Genomic DNA, 18,120 nt, shown 5'->3' on the forward strand with positions numbered 1-18,120 from the left:
CATGAATTATTGGTATAATATTTATTGTTTTTTAATTATTAAAATATTTGGTATTTATTACAAGTTTAATATTTATTTATTATGTAACCCCTTTATAAATACCGCAGCCATTTTATTCCATCTGCATTGTCTCTTGGTCTTTATTTATTAATTACATTTTTAGTATGTGTGTTTGGAAGGTTGGGTGGCTCTTGTGTTACCATGATCCAGGCATTGCACGGCAAAAGTAGCAATCTCTCTGTAGTGTTAGGCCTTATTCACACGACAGGGTCCGAGTGTTGGCCGATAATATCGGCCATTTTGGGCCGTTTTTCCCGGCCAGTTTGCATCCGTTTTGCATTCGTTCCGATTCCGTTCCGGGCCGTGTTGCCGTTTTCAACGGTCGATTTTGACCCGTTTTGCATCCGTTTTTTTCCCTGTCCGTTTTAAAATCTGATGAATTTCATTTAAATTTGTTGCCACACACAGCTCTCTGTAGATAATGCCACACAGCCCCCTGTAGGTAATGCCACCCAGCCCCATGCAGGTAATGCCACCCTACCCCCTGTAGGTAATGCCACCCAGCCCCCTGTAGGTAATGCCACCCAGCCCCCTGTAGGTAATGCCACCAAGTCCCCTGTAGGTAATGCCACCAAGTCCCCTGTAGGTAATGCCACCCAGCCCCCTGTAGGTAATGCCACCCAGCCCCCTGTAGGTAATGCCACCCAGCCCCCTGTAGGTAATGCCACCCAGCCCCCTGTAGGTAATGCCACACAGCCCCCTGAAGGTAATGCTACCAAGTCCCCTGTAGGTAATGCCACCAAGTCCCCTGTAGGTAATGCCACCCAGCCCCCTGTAGGTAATGCCACCCAGCCCCCTGTAGGTAATGCCACCCAGCCCCCTGTAGGTAATGCCACCCAGCCCCCTGTAGGTAATGCCACCCTGCCCCCTGTAGGTAATGCCACACAGCCCCCTGAAGGTAATGCCACCAAGTCCCCTGTAGGTAATGCCACCAAGTCCCCTGTAGGTAATGCCACCCAGCCCCCTGTAGGTAATGCCACCCAGCCCCCTGTAGGTAATGCCACCCAGCCCCCTGTAGGTAATGCCACCCAGCCCCCTGTAGGTAATGCCACCCAGCCCCCTGTAGGTAATGCCACCCAGCCCCCTGTAGGTAATGCCACCCAGCCCCCTGTAGGTAATGCCACCCTGCCCCCTGTAGGTTATGCCACCAAGTCCCCTGTAGGTAATGCCACACAGTCCCCTGTAGGTTGCACCCATCCCCCCGCCTTCCAGGAGAAGTCACTGACTTCAATGTCCATATATGGACTGTGTAGTCGCTCACTTCTCCTGTCGCGGAATCCCCGGCCATAGAGTCGGGGATTCCGCTTCAGAAGGGAGTGACGTCGCTGTGTCCATATATGGACAGTGTAGTCACTCACTTCTCCTGTAGCGGAATCCCCGGCCATAGAGTCGGGGATTCCGCTTCAGAAGTGAGTGACGTCGCTGTGTCCATATATGGACAGTTTAGTCACTCACTTCTCCTGTCGCGGAATCCCCGGCCATAGAGTCGGGGATTCCGCTTCAGAAGTGAGTGACGTCGCTCTGTCCATATATGGACAGTGTAGTCACTCACTTCTCCTGTAGCGGAATCCCCGGCCGGGGATTGGGGATTCCGACTCCTACAGGCAGCAAAAAAAGACCCTCCTCCTCCTCCTCACATGCACTCTGCACTGTGAGGAGGAGGAGGAGAGAGAGCGCGAGCGACGTAATACATGGCCATCACTCGGGACACATTCCGGTGATGGCCATGTATTACCCAGCCCCATAGACTTCTATGGGGGCCGGGTAAATGGCCGAAAATAGGGCATGTCCGATTTTTTTTTTTTACGGCCAGGTTTCCCGGGCCGTCAAAAAATCGGTCGTGTGAATAGCCCCGTTAGGGGTCTATTGTTCCTACTGCAGCCGGGTGACGGACGATTTATGAACGGCCGTCACCCGGCCGGGAAACCCTGTCGTGTGAATAAGGGCTTACGGTTAATAATACTGTACATGTGAACTTTGGTCTGCAGTAGCTTCCTTGAACAGAGCAGAGATGACTAAGATGACATCAAACAGTTAAATATGACTGCTTATTAAATGTGGGCATTGCATTGTAAAACAATATAACTGTGCTCAGCCTCTCCAGCTCTGAAATGGCGCTTCTTAGAATAGGAGATGTTTTCTTATTGTGTATAAGAAAGGTGCAGACTCTTTCTTTCTCTATATAAATGGTTTATGATATTATTCAGCACTCTTGTCCAAGCAATGTACAGAGGTGGAACAGCACTCTGGATCAAAGTGTACCTTGTTCTGCAAATATCTGTGCACTTGAACACGAGGGAAATACAAGCAGCAGGTCTACTGAGAATCCACAGAGGTCTACTTGGTGGTTGAATGGACAGAGAAGCGAATGTGTTTTATTTAAGGACTTCAGTAAAAGCATTAAAGGAGTTTTCTTATGAAGATCACCTCTTTTAAAACTAAGCTGATGCGGTGATCAGATGATCGCTGTAGGTCCGGCTTCTCTCACCAATGGCCTTCGGCTGTTATCGCCAGGGGAAGCTGCGGCCAGCCACACATTTCCCCTGAGGTTGCTGAAGGAGAAATGAAGCGTTACATGACAGCCATTTTAATAAATGGCCATCCATGTAATGCAAGAATGCGACAGGTGTGCCAGATCCACTTTTGCAAATTCTGGTTCAAACTGCTGTGTACAGTCCTGGCCAAAAGTTTTCAGACTAACACAAACTGTGGTTTTCACAAAGTTTGCTACCTCAGTGTTTTTTTATATCTTTTAGTCCTTATTCAGACAAGCATGTCTGTTTTGCAGACGCAAAAAAATGGACCGTATTTCATGCATTTCAGTTCCATGTAGCATCCGTTTACTTTCTGTGTGGCATCAGTTTTTCACGTCCGTGTTTCTGCACTTTTTTTTTCTTTTTTCTAATCCTTTTTCCATATGTCCCAAACAGTCTGAAGGGGGCTTCAGCAGAGACAATACCTTTACTCCTCAGTCCTCTGCAGTCCAATCCCTGTCCTTACTGCATAATGTTAGTCTGTCCTTTGATGTGTTTTTTTAGAGAGAAGTGGCTTCTTTGCTGCCCCTCTTGACACAATACGTTCCTCAAAAAGCCTTCGCTTCACTCTGCATGCAGATGCACTGACACCTGCCTGCTGCCATTCCTGAGCAAGCTCTGCACTGGTGTTGAACCGATCGTGTAGCTGAATCCTCTTTAGGAGACATTCCCGGCACTTGTTGGACTTTCTTGGGCACCCTGAAGCCTTCATCACAGCAATTAAACCTCTCTCCTTGAAGTTCTTTATCCGATAAATGGCTGATTTAGCGGCAATCTTACAAGCAGCAATGAAGCAGCAATGTCATTGCCTGTGAAGCCCTTTTGATGCAAAGCAATGATGACTGCACGTGTTATCTTGTAGGTAACCATGGTTAACAGAAGAAGACAATGATTTCAAATACCAGTCAAATACCATCCAAGCAACCAGTCTGCTATTATAATTCAATCAGCATGACAGAGTGATATCAGCTGCCTTGTCCTCATTAACACTTTCTCCTGAGCTAAAGAGAAGATCACTGAAATAATGTTAGCATTTTGTGGCAGGGCTGAAATGCAGCGGAAATGGGGGTTTTGTGATTAAGTTAAAGGGGTTTTCTATCCAATAAAAATTGATGGCATATCTTCAGTATCGGTCATCAATAGCTGATGGGTCGGGGTCTGAATCCCGGGACCCCTGACGATCAGCTGTTTTGAAGGGGCCACAGCGCTTGTATGATGCTGCTTCCCCTTCATTTCTTCTTGGTCACTGTGAATGCTCGATACACATTTAGTGGCATTTCACAGGTATTGCAGCCTTTTCTCCCATTCACTTCAATGAGAGAAAAGGCTGCAATATCTGTGAATCACCACTAAATGTGTGTCGAACATTCACAGTGAGCATGAAGAAATGAAGGGGAAGCAGCGCTCCTACCCACTTAAAAACAACTGATCGGCGGGGGTCCCGGGAGTCGGACCCCGACCCATCAGCTATTGATGGCCTATTCAAAGGATAGGCCATCAATTTTTATTGGCTGGAAAACCCTTTAATTTCCATGGCAAGGAATGACTTTGTAATCAATTGCAATTCATCTGATCACTCTTCATAACAATCTAGAGTTAATGCAAATTGCCACTATAAAAACTGAAGCAGCAAACTTTGGGAAAACCAAAATTTGTGTCAGTCTCAAAACTTTTGGCCAGGACTGTAGAGAAGAATTATACAGAAGCAGTAATATTTCTAAGTTATTAGTGAAAAAACAAAATTATGTTAAGAATTTGATGTTTTGCATTTTAGGTTTTTGGTCTTCTTTTTTTTTTTTTTTTTTTAGCTGCACTAAACAGAAAATTCTTATTGATGAAAAAAAAAAACTTGTGACTTTTACAAAGTTATGAGATCCTGCCACAAAAGGGAATTCTAGCTGTTTGAAGGTATTCATTTAAAAAGTTATTTTAAGGGTATTTTACGCTAAAGATATTGTTTTATAATTTTTATTTTGGGTATTTGCAGTGCATTTCTTCACAAATAATTAAACTTATAGTACATGTGCCCTTAATTGTTTTTGTTTTCTTAGTTTGGACAGTGTATTACTTGTTAGAGCAGCATTTAGTGCTGTCTGCTGGGACAAGATCTCAAAACCATTTTTTGGAGAATATAGAAAATTGTCTTTGGTCATCCAATTTGTAAACAAGTATACACAAACTTTTCCCTGCTCCCCATTCCTCCTTTGAATTCTCTATACAGTACATATCAGTATTGTGAAGGTTTTTCCTGAAATCCCAACCCTGTGCCCACTTGGATGAATACCTAAAAGGAAGGCACTGAGGTAAAAAGGCCCATAGGACAACCCACATTCACCATCTTAGTTAGCAATGCAAACTCCTTTGAGGGTTTTTGAAAGGAGTGCAGCTTGGGCATGACCATATAGAAATATAGTAATATTAGTAATAGTACTTAGATGTGCCTCGTGCTGCAGTATTATCTCGATGTTAAATGCAAATATCTCGAAATACATGGTATTTGCTGCCAGTACGTACAACACAAATCTGTTCTGTATAGTAGGAATCAGAACTAGGACCAGCTACCAGTGATGGCTCCAAAAATACCCCCCCCCCCCACCTTGGAATAGAAGGTGTTCCATCCTATTGTTCCACCTTCCTCTGATAGAGTTGGGGTGCTATGAAGATCAAGCTATGTGGTGGTTCACATTTTCAATGAGGAAGGTAAATGGGGCAAAACTAAGCTGGGGCCCCCTCTTCATTGGCCCTATATCAGCCATTGGTGCTGCTTCTATAGCCGTAGATAAAGTACTGTATGGTTAAAGAGATATTTAAATAAACAAGCTGTATAATGTATACAGTAAGTAGTTGTTCATACAAAGCAAGTCTGTATTTTAGGGTAAGACATATTCTGTGTAGGCAGTGTGCCAGTGTAATATGTTACAACAACGTATATACAAAGCTTGGCATACGTTATTTCCAGGGTGGAGTTCGGTAATGGTTTCAACATTACAAATTTAAAAAATCTCCCTGAAATCATGGCACAGAATGAAAGAATCCAATATTGTCAAATATGCAGACTATGTTTAAAGTATTAAGTCATCTGTTATTTTTGCGCATCATGGAAACATAGATGGGAGTTACGTTGGCTAATTACAAGGAACCATTTGTTTAAGAAGATTGTAATTGTTCTAGCTTCCCTGTCTTTCTTATGAGGATTAGTGCAAATTGTTTCTGGGCTTATGTATATGATTTGTATCCCGTCTGCTAAATGTCATGAACAGTAAGGTACAGAAAATTATATATTGCCATTTACAGAAACCTGAACTTTTCTTTGTCTGGCCTTTTTCAGAAAGTAAACTCTGTATTCAAGTTTTTTAGAGAAGGAATTTACAACTGCACACAGGTTTTTATCACAGCATATAAAACAGCTTTGGTGGAACGAAAAAAATGGAAGTGTGAAGGAGACATATCCGAAGACGCTGACTACATTTCCTCCCTGTTTTTTATGGTGTATTCTTGAAATAATTGTAAAGTGGCGTTTGGCAAAATCAGTTAAAGGCTATCTCACTTATCTTTATGAGCTTCACTTGCAAATGGTTTCCATTTGTTTCCTCCGTTCCGTAAAGATTCAATTTTTTTTGGGCAGAATCTATAGTCGACTATGCTATTGTTCCCGCTAAAAAACACGGAAACCTTACGGAACGCAAACAAGCGGAAACCAATTGCAATGATGATTCTGTTCCGATGGGCCGTATTTTTACCCGGGTGTTTTGAAAAACAGCTGCTTAATAAAACGGCCGCCAAAAAGAAGTGCATGTCACTTCTTGGGACGTTTTTGGAGACATTTTTCATTGACGCCATTGCAAAACAGCTCCAAAAATGTCCGTAACAAATGTAGCGAAAAACGCGAGTAGCTTAAGGCTGGGTTCACACGGAACTTTGGAATTTTGGGGCAGATATTGCTCTGCCTGCACGCCGATTTTTGCGGTGTTTTTGCCTGCGGCCAAAAAACACCGCGAAATACGCTTTCTCATTGATATCAATGAGAGGTCAGAGACGTAAACGCCCAAAGATAGGGCATGTCACTTCTTTTTCCCGTGAGCCATTTTTTCCGCTCGCGGGAACAAAACTCCTCTGCCTCCCATTGAAATCAATGGGAGGCATGTTCGGACGTTTTTTGGCGCATTTTCCGACGCGGTTTCCATGTCAAAAAACGTGTCAAAAGACTCCTTGTAAACTGACCCTTAGGGTATTTGCACACACAAACTCAAAAACTTCTGAAAATACAGAGCTGTTTTGAAGGGAAAACAGCTCCCGATTTTCAGGCGTTTTTTGAGCAACTCACGTTTTTTACAGCCGTTTTTGGAGCTGTTTTTCTATGGAGTCAATGAAAAACAGCTCCAAAAACGGCTCAAGAAGTTACATGCACTTATTTTTCACGGCCATTTTTTTACACAACCGTTTTTCAAAACGGCCATGTAAAAAAACGGCCTGTCGGAACAGAACGCCATTTTTCCCACTGAAATAAATGGGCAGATGTTTGGAGGCGTTCTGCTTCTGATTTTTCGAGCGTTTACGGTATGAAAAACGGCAGAAAATAAGCCGTGTGAACATACCCTTATACACCGTTTTATTTCATTTAAAAAACCAACTGGTATTCCAATGTTTCCGACCTCTTGATGCCAATCACCACCTTGAGTCTCAGGGCTTTGTAGAGTTTACACAGATCTGTGCCTGTCTGTTAAATCTTTTTATAGGAAAAATGCAGCTGATCAGATTTTTAATTTTAAATAATAAATAAATTAATAAATAATCCAAATCCATCTGCTTCTCTAATCTAATTATTCATTCGCTTTCTATTCCTGCTTCATGACTTGCAGAGAGCAAGAATTCACCACTGGTTCCTTTGTCAGAGAACATTAATAACCCCTTCACATAACATGGCATTCTAAATTGAGATTGCCATCCAATATAATTGAAGACGATATTCAAATTAATGGGATTCTTTCTTGTTTCCTTGATACCTCCTTGATGCTTATGAGAAATACATTCTATAGTATATTAGTAAATGCATTTTTCATGAAGCCCTTGTTGGAACATTGACGTATGAAAGCACAGCGCATAAGGAAACATTTACTGGCATCAAAGAAGTACAGTGTTGCTTCAGTAAGAACCAGTTACAACACCAAAGATCCTTTGTTCATATAAGTATGTACAATATGTCTAGTACTCGAATGCATGAAAGGGCAGCTCATCCTGAAAGGCGCTCTGATTAACCCTCGCTTTAAATTTTTATTTATTGGTCTATCTAAAAAAGGACGATATGATGTGTTGGTAGCCATGATGCTCACCGCTGCTGCCTAGGCTGGAAATAAATCTGAAAAACAATTATATGGGTATTAAAGAGACACTCACACCTCTGCAAACCATATGCTTGGATTAATACCCATGCTGTGTAGAAGTGGTATATGTGTGCCTCCCTTTATTTTCAGAACATTTGATTGATTTATTTTAGACAGCATTGGTGTCTTCCCGGCTGTTATAGACTGCAGTCAGTTTGAGATCTCATCAAGGGGTGACTAGTAACAGCTCCTCTCTCTATGGGAGAATGACACCTTAGTACTGCTAGAATAAGAGATACAATGTTGTAATTTATTTTTCGCTATATCCAACTGAGAATCTAAAGATCAGCTGGCGGGACGTCATCAGAACATGATAGCTAATGTGACTTCATTTTATTATTTTGCATCTTTCGAAATATCTAGCGAATATGTTTCAAAGAAATTCGGACGAAAAGGATATTTATTTATTAGACATTAGTACTGACACATTCAGCACTGCTGTACAGAGAATTCAGCCACGGTCAGCACCCATCTACCCTCTCCCACTTCTTTTCCTGGATATTGCAGCAGGTCTCTAAAAAAAAAACTCTGTAAATTGAGAGGCTCATCAAATGAGTTGTGAATGACCACCAGCAACCATTATTGGGGTGTCCGGGGAGTCCTCATCTGAGGAAAGTATGAAAAGGAACATATTTCCATCGCATAACCAAGGTCCACTTGCATAGATTAGAAACAGACCCGCTTTTATAGAGCTCAAGTCAATCCCCCTTCCCTCCCAAAAGCTCCATAGGAATAGGACGCCCCCCTACTTTTAGTCAAGGGAGGCAGCTAGCAATCGCCTAACCTGCCTATCGCTTGAATAAAAATTTTGCTACATGATGCTGCCAATGAGTGGTAGGATTAGTAGGCCACTGTGTGGCAGGTTTTTATAGTGGCCCCAAAATGTTTCTTGCAATATATATATATTTTATTATTTTTTTTATTTTTTTTATTCAACACTGCTGTATTGAGTATTATATGAAATAGCATATGAAAGCTTATGGCCTTTTTGGTCTTGATGTAATAGACAAAATTGCAGGCTCACTGTCTAGTAGCTACAATGGAGTGGGAGTATGTACATAAAGAGAATGTGCCGTGCCACAGTTGACAGTGCTTTTGTTCAGAAACTCTTTCATTCACTATAGTTCATTGCCTTAGTACCGAGGGAAATTCCTTCCAACTGCATTTTAATTCACAACTTTGTTAGTTGCTGTGAGTTGTTTTGTTGGATTATGCTACTTGTGATGGACATTCTTTGCCAATGTCATCACGTATATAACCTAAGTAACAACATATAGTAGGGATAGCACAATTATTTATGTATTTGTATGAAAATATTAATATATTTGGTACCGTTTCCACAGTTGGCCAGTTTTCCATCATTGGCGTTTTAACAAAAAGCTGATGCAGCCTCCCTATTACATTAAATATAGTTCTGCTGTAGAAGACATGTAGGAATGTCTATACTAAACGCGGGATGTTCTGTTTTGTAAACTCAATTTCTGTTACTATGGAAATATTGTGCGATCCTCATCCACTGTACAGTCTCCAAATATTCTGTCATTCGACTTTAGGAACGGTCTATGAAAAAGAACATTGTAACTTTGTCATCTTATTGTTGCAAGAGAGTATAAGTTTACAAGAAATGCTTTTTGAATAGAAGGCAAAAATGTATTTGTCCACCCCAGATTGTTTGCACTGATAAACCATTTCAAATACTCTATCTGGATGGGACCTATGTCGCTTTTTATCCTGATCTTCCAGGTTCAGGAATAAAATGTCAGAACTTTAGTTAAGACTGATATACAGAGGGGAGAGGGAGACAATCATATATAACTATGCATGGTCGGGGGAGATATGTCACAATCTCTATGGGCAACCAAATTGCAGGAGTTGGCGTTTATCACCCACAATAGAAATGTCTTTTATATTTTACCCCACATATTAATTTACATGCTTTAATATACCCTGGTATTAATTTGTGTATACAACCTACAATAGCGCTCTACTAATGTGCATAGGCAGTTTTGATTTCAACTTGGGTAACAAGCAGAAGTGTATGGGGACCTTGTGCATATTGGTGAACATCATAGGATAAGTAAGAGGGGGTAAATGTGGGAGTAACTACTTAACATTTTTCAAAACAATAAAAAACAAGTAATTGAAGAATTTAAAGTCAGATTTAAAGAGTAGAGTCAGCAGTACTAAAATATTAAGACATTGTATAACCAGCAATTTCTGAATATACATATAAAGGTATGTAGCAGATTCAGAATCTAGTAGCTGAAACGATCAGGCAGGGGGGTGCTACTAGCAAGCTTAGTCAAGTAACAGTCTAGATTAAGTACACGGATAAGCGTCAGTAGGCTGTAGCGTGAGGCAGAGACGTGGTCAGCTAACAGTCCATCTTCGATACACAGATAAGAAGCAACAGGTTGTACCATAAGGCCTTATTCACACGAACGTGTATTCGCACGTGTATTCGCACGAACCTATGTTAGTGAATGGGGCCGTTCAGACAGTCCGTGATTTTCACTCAGCGTATGTCCACTCACGACATGTCCTATACTTGGCTGTTTTTCGCGCATCACGCATCCATTGAAGTCAATGGGTACGTGAAAATCGCGCACGGCCCATGGAAGCACTTTCGTGTGACGCGAGTGATTCGCGCAACAGTAGTTAAAGAAATGAAGGAAAAAATAAAAGCACTTCCTCCATTTCTTTTTCTAAACTTCAAAACCGCGTTTCATAAGCATGGCATATGCGTGAAAATCACGCAGCCACGCAGCACATACTGATAACACACGCAACTGCAATGTGTAAAAAACGCAGCGTTTTTTGCGCACGCAAAACGCACCTTTTTTTGCGCACGCAAAACGCACACGTTCATTTGAATAAGGCCTAAGGCAGAGACGTGGTCAGGAAACAGTCCTAGTTCAGTACACAAACAATTATCAACAGTTTGTAAAAAGGCAGCAATGAACTAGACTAGAGGCAGGACGCTCGATAATCTGGCAAGGCGGAATTGCAAGGTCCAGACTTATATAGGAACCCAAAAGGGCGAGACTAATTAAGCAATCAAGAAAATCAGGGCAAGGTATTCAGAGCTAGAAATCAAGAGATGCTAGACATTAGATTTAGCATTGGAGATATCCATCAATAGCTCAATGTGAAGCGCTATTGCCTGGGACACAGGAGTCCCTTGGTTCAAATCCTGACCTTACAGTTATTATTGTTACTACTCCCTCTACTACCTGGAGCATTTCGATAATGAATGAATGGGGCCATGGGTTTAATATTTCCCTGCAACTATCATTTCAGTCTACGCATAGAAGCTTGCCTTGGTATGCAGAACACAGGCTGTAAATGGCTGACTACATTTTACCGGCAGGGTAACAGGACAATTCCTCCCTGCACTTGTATTGCTGGATTGATGATGTGCTATTCCGATCATACATGTATATTAGGGAACTGTTGTTATGCTATACAATTTCCTTACACATTTTAATGTGCAATATCCAGTATGCCAGTCTCATATGATTGTATAATTACACTTGGACAGTACAGGTGGGGTTGCGGTACAGGGCAGTATTGAACACATTTACTTAATTTAAGTAAAAACTGCACAGGTCTCAATTCGTTTCTGTTTCCCCCCTCCCCAGGGATCCACCATAATAAGTGGTATGGGACTCAGGGCTGCTATGTGGTAAGGAGAATAACACAATCTTTATGCTGGAAAAGAATGGTGTCCACCAAAGTATGCAATGGGGTCCAAGATGGAGGATGGGAGAAGTGAGCCAAAAGACACTGATCTTTTGTCTGTGAGAGGCCCAGATATTTCTAATGGCAGTTCTGTTTGAAGTCACTTGTTGTAATCCTGGTCCGTAGATGCCTCAAAGACCAGCTTTTTGTAGTCGCAGTCAGATTTATGAATGTCTTCAGTAAAAGAGTCAGAACACAGAACTTCACAAGTGTTTGATATATTTTCTGATGATTTGCCATCTAACCTCCATGACAGAACTGCTATCACGGCACATGGAAGCTATTTACAAAATATCTGTGACCAAGTCCTGTGTTACCCTGTGCTGTTAATTTCAACTTAAAGGAAGACGTCTCTGTCTGCAGGACCATGACTCTTTAAATCACAGACTTCTATAATCTCCCTCTGTTCTAGTAAATGACTATTTATGGAAATGGCTGCAAGTTCTTAAAAGATGTTGGTGTTTTCTCAGACCCTTGATGAATGTTATTTATATCTGGGCTTTGTAGAGTAGGATTATCTACATTTTTGGTGAAGTCGTTTGCAAAAAATTCTACAGTTTATCTGGGATATAGAGGACATGATACATCTGTCAGCACTGGGAGCGAAGCCTGCTAAGTGCAAAGTGACTGTGCCTGTAAATATTTCCTCTCTCTCTCGACAAATGGGAGATATACATACGTTTACATAATACTTTGTTATAAGGTAACATACATAGAGAATATACAGTACTACACTGTGTCTTATTTGAAAGACATTGTCACATTATATTTTTCGTTTAGTTAAAATACAGGCAGAGGTATAACAAGAGGGGGTTAGAGGTTGTAGTCTTATTCGGGTGCTTCAAAAAGAGGAGGCCCAAGAGGTAGTTCTACCTCATATGAGGAGACCAGTACTATAAATCACACGTGATATTTGGGATACCATGTTAAAGATTTTGCATTGGGGCACAGGACTATCAAGTTACGCTTCTGTGTATAGGACTTGTCTGCATTATTGGTTGGTAACAGTATCCGTATAAAGGCTACAACAACCACTTCTCCTACCATACCTTAGCACTTCTACCAAAATGAACTTAGTACTTAGAAATACCTTTTTAAAGGGGTTGTCCAGGCAGGGTATTATATATTTATTTTTTTATACTGATATCCACAAGATAAGTCATCTGTATATGATTCATAGGGGTCCGACACCCGGACCTTGCACCGATCAGCTGTTCCGGCTGGCACCGGATGTTAAGCAGTGGTTGGTGCAGTAAGCCAATGTATACACTGTATAGCGGCCGTGCTGGGTTACTGCAGCTCTGTTCTTATTCACTTGATTAGGAACAGAGCTGCAGTACTGCAGCATAGCCGCTATACTGCAACCGGAGCTGTCTGCTTCTGGCACCAACAACTGCATAACTTCTAGCTGCCTCTGAGTACCGGAACAGCTAATTGGTGCGGGGTGCGGTTGTTGGACCACCACCTGTGGATAGGTCATTAGTATGAAAAAACGTTCCATGCCTGGACAACCCCTTTAACTAAACACACTATGCTGGCTATAACTCGCATGTTGTATATGGCACGTAATCTTATTGCAAAAGCATTGACTGAAAAGAAAACCTCCCTCCTTGCAGGAATTCATGGGGAAAATTAACTGGCTAATAACCTTCGAGAAAGGGGTATATTTGCAACAGGGTACTCTTGGTAAATTTTAAAATATGTTGGCTGCTTGGCTGGACTGTTCTGGTTTTGCTCCTCTGTCATTGAATAGAGATTGGATATTTGGGGTATTAGTGGGTAATATGGACTACTGCTACATGGGATGGGATTGTATAACAGAATATGACGGTATATTTGGAATTTGGATTTTTATACATAGCCCAACATACATACATACACGAGTATGGACAATTTGATTCTTTCGCAGGAAAAAGATGCCAACTTGTTCACAGGAAACATAAGGTTATAATACAATTGTGTCTTCATATATGCTTATTTCAGTCTGAGATAGGCATCTGTTGTTCCTTGATGGGGGTATATTGTGCTCAAACTCACCAGTTCGGAAGCTACAAAGGGTTTGGGAATTCAGGTGGGATATGTTTTTGTTTTGCTTCATGTACCTTATTACTTGTACTGAAAAATTGACAATAAAAGTTACATGATATAAAAGAAAAATAACCTCGATCACTATAAGACACTTTTAGAACACATAGCATTGTTGCTCAAATAATACAGATGCTAAAAATAAAAAAAAATCAGCCCTCTTCCCCGCAGCTCAACACTAGCCCCACCAATAATGTCTACCACTGGCAAGCAGTTCATGTACACGTTCAGTATCCACAAGCCCAAACTTGTCCTCCCCCAGCATTCTACTTTTGCGTCCTCAGCCATACATACCATGCTATAACCACACATACACTAAATACTACCCTTTCCCCAGAAGCAAGGGACCCACTGAAGAAACACCCAGCCCCTCAGTGCCTGTTTCAAAATGAGAAATCAAAATTAGGGGAGACACCGCAAAGTCATAGCTATTCCGTGTAGCGTTCGGCACTGGAGGGCCACTTCTTTGTCTACTGCTTGGAGAGCATGTCTATACATTTTATTGTATATTTTATCTTTTGTTTTGTCATCAGCACTGTATACATAGTCATAGATATTTTGAGTCCCTTGCTGAAAATAACTTTGCAAGGGGATCTAAGCTTTTAGGAAGAAGACCAGTAATATGAGATTGGGTTGTTAAAGTATACAACCCCTTTAATTTACAGTCTGATGAAATGTACTAGGACTTATATAGTTGTAACTCCTTAAAAAAATCTCCACATGGTCTTTGCATTTGCCCTTTGAACCTGCATTAACATCTCCCTTAGAACTTAAATATGTGTGGATCTTTGTTGTTATGTGATGCCGCTGACACAGTTAATAGGTCAGTGCATTCAGAGTGCTGCTGTCATCATGAATCAACCTTTACATCAAATCCTGTATAATATATATATATATATATATATATATATATATATATATATATATATATATATATATATATATATATATATATATATGTACGTGTGAGTGTTTGTGTCATTTTTAGTAGGTGGATATCCGTTATCTAACCTCTATCATGGCAATGTGGAGATAGATGTAGGATTAACTTCAGGGTTTGTTAGAATAAGGCTTCGTTCACATCTGCACCAGGGCTCAGTTCCGACGGAACGTCAGAGTTTTCCGTCGGAATGGAGCCCTGACTGACACAAACGGAAACCATAGGTTTCCGTTTCCATCACCTTTCATTGGTGACGGATACGGTGCTAATGGTTTCCGTTTGCCTCAGTTGTGCAAGGGTTCCGTCGTTTGGACGGAATCAATAGCATAGTCGACAACTGAGACAAACAGAAACCATTAGCACTGGATCCGTCACCATTGAAATCAATGCGGTGCACCTCCTTCAAAACAGCAGATCGGCGGGGGTCCTGGGAGACAGACCCTGACCTATTAGCTATTGATGGCCTATCCTGAGGATAGACCATCAATTTTTAGGGACTATACAACCCCTTTTAATTAACCCAAATGATCGTTGATTACTGTAACTCATTACTAAGCGATCTTACACTCACTAAACTCTCCATTCTCCGATCTATCCTTAATTCAGCAGCCAGCCTAATCTATTTGACCAACCGCTATATCAAAGCCTCTACCCTGAGCCAGTCACTGCACTGGTTGCTCATTCCCTTCAGAATTAAATCCAAACTTATTACCCTCACCCACAAAGCTCTCCACAGTGCTGCACCATCTTAGATCTCCTCCCTCATCTCTGTCTATCACGCTACCCATGATCTACGTTCTACCAATGACCGTAGATAAACATCCTCCATAATCCGAACCTCCTACTCCCGTACAAGATTTTTCTCATGCTTCACCAGTCCTCTGGAACGCGCTACCCCAGACAATCAAATTAATTCCCAATATCCACCGTTTTAAACGTGCCCTGAAAACAAATCTTTTCAGACAGGCCTATAACATTCCCTAATCTGACTACTTTGCCTGGCCACCCCTTTACATTAGTCATGAGAACTTGACCCCTTCATTCAGCAGTATCCCCCCACACTCTTTGCAGTCTAATGCACTTTATGTCTGTCATACACATATACTGGATGGTGACAGGCTCATGCAGCTTTATGTGTACTACCCCATGTGTATAAAAGATGGCTGGACAATTGTACTTAAAGAGGCTCTGTCACCAATCAGCGTCATACACTTCTCTCCTTTCATTTACACAGCATATAGTGATCTAGCTAGATCACTATGTGCAGCCACATACACACACATTAACGTTACTCAAGTGTCCTGACAGTGAATAGACATCACTACCAGCCAGGACGTGATGTCTATTCAGAATCCTGACACTTCGGTAACGTTTGTGTGAGATTTACAGCAAGGCAAGCGTAATCTCGCGAGATTACTCTGTAAACTGTCATATAAAATGAGATTACGCTTGCCTTGCTGTAAATCTCACACCAACGTTACCGAAGTGTCAGGATTATGAATAGACATCACGTCCTGGCTGGTAGTGATGTCTATTCACTGTCAGGACACTTCAGTAACGTTAATATGTGAGTAAGTGACTGCACATAGTGATCTAGCTAGATCACTACGTGCTGTGTAAATGAATGGAGAGAAGTGTATGACGCTGATTGGTCAGCATCATACACTTCTCTCCACAACGCCCACTTGGTCAAAAAGTAAAAACACGCCCAGTTGTTCATTAAGAAAGTCATTAACATAAATCTAAAATAGGTCATAACTCCGTCAAAAATGTTTTTTCTAAGTAAAAAATACTGCTGTAATCTACATTACAGCGCCGATCACATTGTGTAGGAGATAGGGCACTTATAATGTGGTGACAGAGCCTCTTTAACAAGCACTTTTTACATTTTGTGTCTCCCTTATTTCCTCATAGATTGTAAGCTCTTGCGAGCAGGGTCCTCACTTCTCTTGTTTGAATTGTAAATTAGTTTTGTCACTATGTAATGTCTGATTATTGTCTGTACAATGTACTCCCTGAATTGTAAAGTGCTGCGGAATATGTTGGCACTATATAAATAAAGGTTTATTATTATTATTATTATTATTATTATTATTATTATATGTCACTACTTTTTGGAACATCTGTTGGAAATTAAGCTTTTACTTCTATTTTGTTATTACAAAATGGCAATAACTCCAAAATGTTTTTACTTAAAAGACAGTCTAGACCTGTCACTATTTATTATAAAATTCTAAACAATGGGATTGTAGCAAAAATCCATATTCTGCATTCTATTCAGAAAACGTACAAACGCGTATTGTTACAAATGAATGTAACGGATTGATCTAATATTGCATTTATTTGATGACTTTTCCCAGCTATCTGCAAACTGGTTCCCATGTTACTATCTACACGTGTTACTGTAGCAGCGGTTCCAGCATAGAACACACAGGCTGCAGCACAGGACACCTTTTAGCCCCCCCTTGAAATTTCCAGTTTATCCTAAAGTCCACAAAAGTGAGGGGGAGGAGAAGGATGTGATGTCAGCAGCACTCCTGTGAGCCTTGTCCCAGTGGTGGCTGCAGGAGAGGCAAGCACAGGGAGCACTGCGCTCCCCATACAACTTCAATCACTTGTACTTTGCTGGGACATGTCCTGACTATCTGGAGATCACTCTTCCCCACCATTGTTGTAACAGGGGAGTCTCCCCCCTCTAGTACCGAGGATCTTGAGGGGCTATGATCCAGGATTGTGGATTGTTGTAGGACTTGTTGCTTTATTTGACTGTGGATATGTTGAGAAAGAAAAGGAAGAGGTAAGAGTCTTCATGTAGTTGTGTATAGTAAATGAACTAAATAAAATAGGACCTAAATAGTAGTGAGGTTAGTGCAGAACTAGAATATCTGCTTTTGTGTCCTGTGATTTGTAAGCGTCAATGCGTTATTTCTGCGAAACTGATCCGTTTTTGATGTGCAGTGGTTGAACAGAGGTTCTTGGGTTGCGCTGTAACTTCTCTATACACACACGATATGATCTGTATTGTTCCCACAAGGCAGAGACTGCACAGAGACTGACGGTTAATAATTAAGATATATTCTCCTTGTATTGCATTCAAGAATTTGCCAGGCAAACTGTGAGCGATCATTCATAATGTGCCAGTTCACTGCCCCTTATAAGGAACTAGAGGCTTGTCTTTGTCTCAACGTTCCTTGGATATCAGGCACTGGAGCTAGGAAGATTGTTGTGATGAAACTTTAATTCGACCACATACGGAAAGACTTTTTGCCTAGCCGATAACTGAGGCAGGGAGAGAATCGTTACTTGATACCAAACCGATTGGATACAATAAATTAGAATTCTTTAAATCATTTGAAAACTTATCAGACACCTTTTAACA

General features: G+C 41.3%; 1 protein-coding gene across 8 annotated transcripts in view; it reads left to right on the forward strand.

The window, feature by feature from the left end:
• Positions 1-18,120, forward strand: part of FAT1 (FAT atypical cadherin 1) — a 221,028-nt gene that overhangs the window by 21,199 nt on the left and 181,709 nt on the right. The window contains exon 1 of one of the 8 annotated variants that reach the window (XM_075860152.1): positions 17,293-17,538. The exons of the other annotated variants lie outside the window; for them this stretch is intronic. The gene's annotated coding sequence lies outside the window, so the exon portion shown is untranslated. Of the gene's footprint in view, positions 1-17,292; positions 17,539-18,120 lie in introns of those variants that run through there. 8 annotated transcript variants of the gene reach the window in all.

This window comes from Rhinoderma darwinii, chromosome 1 (assembly GCF_050947455.1).
Source record: "Rhinoderma darwinii isolate aRhiDar2 chromosome 1, aRhiDar2.hap1, whole genome shotgun sequence".
Taxonomy (NCBI): domain Eukaryota; kingdom Metazoa; phylum Chordata; class Amphibia; order Anura; family Rhinodermatidae; genus Rhinoderma; species Rhinoderma darwinii.